Source organism: Chrysochloris asiatica, unplaced genomic scaffold (genome assembly GCF_000296735.1).
Source record: "Chrysochloris asiatica unplaced genomic scaffold, ChrAsi1.0 scaffold00352, whole genome shotgun sequence".
Lineage (NCBI taxonomy): Eukaryota > Metazoa > Chordata > Mammalia > Afrosoricida > Chrysochloridae > Chrysochloris > Chrysochloris asiatica.
The window spans coordinates 1,971,856-1,979,042 of NW_006408870.1; positions in this window are offsets into that span (position 1 = coordinate 1,971,856).

Sequence of the window (7,187 nt, forward strand, 5' to 3'; positions counted from 1 at the left end):
AGAAAATGACACACCAGAATCCACTCCTTTACAGGGGTCATAGATTTATTCTACTATACTCTATTTTACAACCATCTGTGGTTCCTTCCACAAATATACATAACTAGATCCATAGGCAAAAGCCCATATAAAAGAATAATTTATATATTTCCTTATTGCATGTTTAGTTATGGATATATTCAATGACTACACATGACCTGAAGCCATTGACCATAGTGGAAATTTGTTGGTTACATGAAACTCATAGGTCTTTATTATTTGGGTTTAACAGAATGCATTAAGCATAGGACTAAGAATTCAAATAATGAAGTATCTGAAAAGTCAGCATACCATTGAAGAGATCGATGATAGGAACTTTGAGAAACATTGTGACAGGTCATAGATGACATTAGTTGCTTTTAATTCTTCCTTCCACACCCACACTTGTAATGACTCACAGTGGGTGGCATTTATTTCGACACCATATTGAAGTTGGGCTTCTTTCTATGTTTAGCTCACGTTAACCAATGGAGTGTAGGTGAAAATGGCAGTGTCATTTCCAAGCTCAGGCTTTAAGAGATATTACGTGATCCTATCATCCCTGTTTTGCTTCTACCATCTTCCATGAGAATAGTAAGCCCCTGGTAGCCACTGATATCAGAATAAGTTACATGTGGCAAGTACCTGAATCTAACCTGTAGGCTACAACAAATATACCCCAACTGCCTCACAGACCTGGGTTTCTTGTTTTAAGGCACTGAGATATGAGTTTGTTTGTTACACAGCATTTTTGCAGCTAAGAAAAATAAACAAACAAATAAAACAAGCTAATTGCCATTAAGTTGATCCTGACATATGGAAACTTAATTGCAGAGTAGAATTATACTTCATAGCGTTTCCAATGGTTGTGACCTTTAGGAAGTAGATCAATCACCAGGTCTCCTCGGGGTGGTTTTAAATAATCAACCCTTTGATTAGTAGCCAAGCTCACAACTCCTTGAGCCACCCAGGGACTCCAATAGCTAGCAAATAAAAACATATGAATAGGTTGCATTATATCTCATTTGACTTTTTACTTTCTTGATTTTTTGTTTTAGTTCAGCCAGATAAGACACAGTCATGGAGGGAGGAAATGAGACATTAACAACAGATTTCATTCTCATGGGACTCTTCCTAAATATGAAGTATGTCACCTTCCTTATATACACTATTGTCCTAATCTACTTTGTTGTAGTCACTGGGAACTCATCTTGCTCTTCATATGGATGGACTTGAGGCTTTACACACCAATGTACCTTCTGCTCAGTCAACTCTCTCTTGTAGACCTGGCTCGTGTCAGAAGCACTGTTCCAAAGATGAACATCAACTTTTTTTTTTATATTAAATTTTTATTGTGAATTGAGTGATAGTATACATGGGGGAACATCAGTTTTACACTCATCCTATCGTATTCGTTTCATTGCAATGATTACAATTGTATTCATTTCATTGCAATGATTACAATCCCCTGTATGCTTCATCATTCAACAGTATTTGCTTCTATTCCCCGTTTTTTGTTTTGTTTTGTTTTTGGATGTGCACCAAAACACTCAGGAATATACAATCATTCAAACATTCAGGTAGCCAAAGTGCACACCCTGCAAGCCTGCCCCCATCCCCCAGCACACATCCCCTCTCCCTCCATGAGTCTAGAGTCCTCAGCTGCTCCATCTCTCCATGTCATCATCTCTGCCTCTATCTCTGGTGTTGCCGCTTCTCTAGGTAGGATCCTACCCTCCACTCCCACTCTTCTCCCTTGATGGTCCCAGGGTCCTCTGCTCCGGGACTGTAAGATGGACCACTCACTCCTTTTTGCTACAAAATTTCTACCTTATAGTTGCAACTGTCACAATTAGTTATGATAAAAATTACTCACTATTAAATCATGAAAATCTTGTCCTCATCTCCTTTCACCAGACCTGTCTAGACAAGATGAAAACCTCAGTGGGGGTTGTACTTTCTCCTGCACACTCTGAATCTAAAACTTGTAAGCCAGTCACTTTGTGCCTTTACAGCCCCCCATTTTAGGTAGCCAATGTCTAAGCTGTCCATCCCTATCAACCCTGTGTACAGAGGGGAGGGGAATGATCCTTGCTGTAAAGATTCTTTTTCTCTTGGTGCCATCAACTTTTTTTCTGGAACAAAGAATATTACCCGTTTTGCCAATGGAATCCAGATGTTTTTCTTCTTTATTCTTGGAATATATATTGTTGAATATATTCTCTTGACCTTAATGACTTGTGACCATTATGTTGCTGTCATAATCCCCTGAGATATGCAGTCATCATGAACCAGAGGGTCTGTCTGCAACTGATGATAGTGTCCTGGATTGGGAGTATATACTAGCTTCCAAAGCTCACACGCCTATCTGTAGCTCCAGAGAAACCCACCGTTTCTATTGTGAGATGCCAGCACTTATAAAGATCTCGTGCAAAGACACTTCCAACTATGAGCTGGTTGTCTTTGTGATGGGCATTATTTGTATCATTATCTCCTTTGGTCTTGTCGTGGCTTCTAACACCTTCATCTTTCTTACTGTCATTCATATGAGCAAGGAACAAGGCCTTGGCCACCTGCTCCTCTCATCTTACAGTGGTAAGTCTTTATCAGGGACTATGTGTTTATATGTATATAACACCAGTTTTCTCCCATACCCTTGAGCAGGAGCAAGCTGTGTCTGTATTTTGTACTCTTCTCACAGCCGTGCTAAACCCCCTCATCTACAGCCTGAGAAACAAGAATGTGGTAGGGGCTTTTCATAAGATTTTGGAGAAACATTTAATTTCTAAAGAGAAAGTGTAAATATTAAGCTGGGAAAGCAATTATGCATAGGATCAAGAAACAAAGACTCCAGGATAATTCATAATCACACTGGAGATTTAGTCCAGCCCTATGGGCACACCATATAGTTAAATTCAAGTCAAAAAATTAATTCAATCAAAAATCTTTTAAAGAACTCTTTATTAATCTGTTTATAAAAAGTTTCTTTCAAGGTGACTGAATTCAACTGCTGTTTGTCTTCAACCCATTTGATGAACATAGATAAAGTTCCCATTTTTTTCTCTTTATTCTTGCTTTAGACATTTTTCAGTTTCTTTTGAGTTTAGTTCTGTTCAGTGTTATTGGTGGTTCATGTCTTGTTAATCTTCCTTGTTGGAAGTACCAAGTTCCTAGGAAAGACAAATGTAACTGGTATGTTAAAAGAGCAAGTCTTGTCAAGAGTAGTGAAAATGCAACATCTTTTACTCTAGTTGTTGTTAAGTGGCATTGAGTGGATTCTGACTCATAGCAACCCTGTATAGGGTTCCGAGGCTGTAAATCTTTGCAAAAGCAGAAAGTCTTTTACCCACAAAATGGCTGGTGAGCTTTTGATAGGCTTAGCAAACCCAACATATTAGATCTATTCTCCTTGCTTACCTTGAGTGACAACATTTCTGGTCATGCTCTGAGACATGAAAGTCTTCATTGTGAAAAAGAACATCCTTTCAGTAATACACCCAACCTTGAGTAATACTCAAGTCTGCAGTAGGAAATTAAAGTGCAATTGGTTTCACTCTTGACTGAAGCTCTCCTTGACTCACTAGCTCTAGCTTCAGATCTCTCTTCCAGTAAATACAGGTGGAACTCAGGGAAATGAGGAGGGAAGGGGCTAGATAAATTTCACCATATATCTGCTACCTATCTAGAGAGGGTCTTTCTAGCCATGGAAAATATTTACCAACTTTCTGTTCAGTTTATATTTAAAGCAAGTCTCTTTCCTCATGGAGTATTTTTGAGTTATTAAAAGACATAATAATTAACCTGTAATAGAAGTATTAATAGATCACCATGGATGTACAGATATGAAAGTGACTGGGGCATTTTGTGCTTGGCAGTACATGCAAATTGTAAAGCTCACCAATGAAAGGAATACCTTGAATCAAGGGCCATGATTAAGGTTGACATGATCAATAGATATGAGCAAAACTGGAAATCTATTTGCAAAAGAATGAAACAAGACCCATATCTCACACCATGTGCAAATACAAATTCAACATGGATTAAAGACCTAAATGTAAAACCTAGAATTATAAAGATAATCAATATAAAAACTGGGACCATCTTAGGGGCTCTAATACATAACACACACAAACCATCAAACATTGCAAAAAATACACAAGCCTTAGAAGTCAAAATAGATGACTCGGATCCCCCTAAAAATTAGAAACTTATGTGCATCAAAAGATTTCATCAAAGAGTAAAAAGGGAACACACAGATTGGGGGAAAATTTTTTTGCAACGACATATCAAACAAGGGACTAATCTCTAAAATTTATAGGATTCCTGGTGTGGTGCTGTAGGATCAGCACTGGGCTTTGAACCCACCAGCTGCTCCTCAGAAGCCTTATACAGGGTTGCTATGAGTCGGAATCCACATGACAGTGCTTAACAGCAACAACAGCAATACAACACCTCTGTAAGAAAAAAAACAAATAACCCAATAAAAAAATGGGCACTTGACATGAATAGACACTTCTCCAAGGACGTCATTCAGACATGTTCATGATCATTATTAGCCATTAGAGAGATGCAAATCAAAACAAAAGTGAGATATCATCTTCTACTAGTATCAACAGCAAAGTTCAAAAACCGAAAACAACAAACGCTGGCACGGTTGTGGACAGACTGGGACCCTCCTACATTGCTAGTGGGACTGTAAAATGCTTTAACTATTCTGGAAAATGGTATGGCACATTCTCAGAAAATCAGAACTAGAAACACCTTGTTGTTGTTAGGTGCCATTGAGTCAGTACTGACTCATAACGACCCTATATACAACAGAATGAAACACTGCCCGGTCCTTGGCCAACCTCACAATTGTTGCCAGGCTTGAGCCCATTGATGCTGCCACTTTGCCAATCCATCTCGCTGGGGGTCTTCCTCTTTTTCTCTGACCCTCTACCTTACCAAACATGATATCCTTCTCTAGTGCCTGGTCCCTTCTGACAATATGTCTGAAGTATGAGAGACGAAGTTTGGCCATCCTGGCCTCCAAGGAGCACTCTGGATGCACTTCTTCCAATACAGATCTGTTGGTTCTTTTGGCAGCCCATGGCACCTTCAATATTCTCTAACACCATAACTCAAAATCACCAACTGTTCTATGGTCTTCCTTATTCACTGTCCAGATTTTGCATGCATATCAGGTTATTGAAAATGCCATGGCTTGAATCAAGTGCACCTTAATCCTCAAGCTGATATCTTTGCTCTTCAACACTTGAAAAAGGTCTTGTGCAACAGATTTGTCTAATGCAATATGTAGTCTGATTTCTTGACTGCTGCTTTCATGAGTGTTGATAGTTGATCCAAGAAGAATGACGTCCTTGACAACTTCAATCTTTTCTCCGTTGATAAGAATGTTTATTGGTCTGGTGGTGAGGAGTTTTGTTTTCTTTACATTGAGATGCAATCCATATCAAAGGCAGTTATTTTTGATCTTCATCAGTAAATATTTTAAGTCGTCTTCACTTTCAACAAGCAAGGTTGTATCATCACATATGTAGGTTATTAATAAGTCTTCCTCCAATCCTTATGCCACATTTTTCTTCATATAGCCCACATTCTCCGATTATTTGCTCAGCATGCAGGTTGAGTAAGTATGGTGAAAAAATACAACCCTGTATCACAACTTTTTAAATTTTAAACCATTCAGTGTTCACATGTTCTATTTAAACAACTGCCTCTTGGTTCAGGTACAAATTCCTCATGAGCACAATTAAGTGCTCAGGAACACTCATACTTCGCAATATTGTCCACATAATTGAAAGCCTTTGCATAGTCAATAAAGTACAGGTAAACATCTTTCTGATATTCTCTGCTTTCAGTCAAGATCCATCGGAACTCTGCAATGATATCCCTCATTCCCTGGTCATACCTTATGATCATACCTTATGATCATACCTTATGGTCCAGTAATTCCCTTACTTGATATATATCTATAAGAAATATGAGCCAGAACAAGAGTAGATACATGCATACAAATGTTCATCGCAGCACTCTTCACAATAGCAAAAAAGATGAAGACAGTCTAAGTGACCATCAATGGAAGAATGGATAAACAAGCTTTGGCACTTACACACTATGGAATACTATGCAACCTTGAAGAATAATGATGAAGCTGCAAAACACACATAACATGGATGAACCTTGAGGACATTATGCTGAGTGAAATTAGTCAATCACAAAAGGACAACCTTTACATGAGACCATTATTGTAAACATTTAAGAAAAGATTTCCATGCTAAAATAAAAATTATTTGATGGTTACCAGGTGTGAGAGGGAGGGGAGAGTAGTTCACAGGATAGTGGGTAGACACACAAAACTCGGATAATAGAGAGGGCAATATACAAGGAGAGGGAGGGCAATACACCAGAAAGGGGATAGTGGTAGATGAATGATGAAGATAGAGGAAGATTTAGGGAGGTATGTGTGGGCTAAATGGGATAAAGTTTAAATAGTGATGTATACAAAACCTTGGAACAACAGTACTCTGTGATACAGGGATTGAGACATAGTCTGAGTGGGTAAAGGTGGGGGAAAATATTTAGGGGCTTGACTCTTGTGGATATTGATTTCCCCTGACCTACTATTGTAAAGTGTACATTTAAGTGTGATAAAAATGAAATATGATTACAGGAAGCTTGTAAGACCATCACCGGCCTGTAACTGACTGGACTAGCTGAAAGGGGAATTAGAATTCGCCCCAATGCTTACCCTACAGTGCCACACCAGGACTCCAATAGAACATATGCAAGCACTGGAGATGCTGGGGTTTGAACCTGGGACCTCATACATACTAAGCATGTGTTCTATCACTGAGAATTATTCTGGGTAACAGCAGACTTATTAACCGTATCTCCTCAAAATTTTTCTCACTCCCAATTTAATTTTCATCCAAGATTTCCCTCACAAATTTCTCTTCATTTTAGGCAGAAATTGTTGACCTCCAACTTTCAATTATCAAGAGAATAAATATTACATTTCTCCACCTCAGGACATACCTGAGGTTGCCTCAATGTGATCATGTACTAATTATTTTGGGGGGACTTCATTTAATACAGGGGTATTCTTTCATGCTTTGAAATATGCTGTGCCCTCTTTTTAAAAGAATACACTTAATTAACTATGC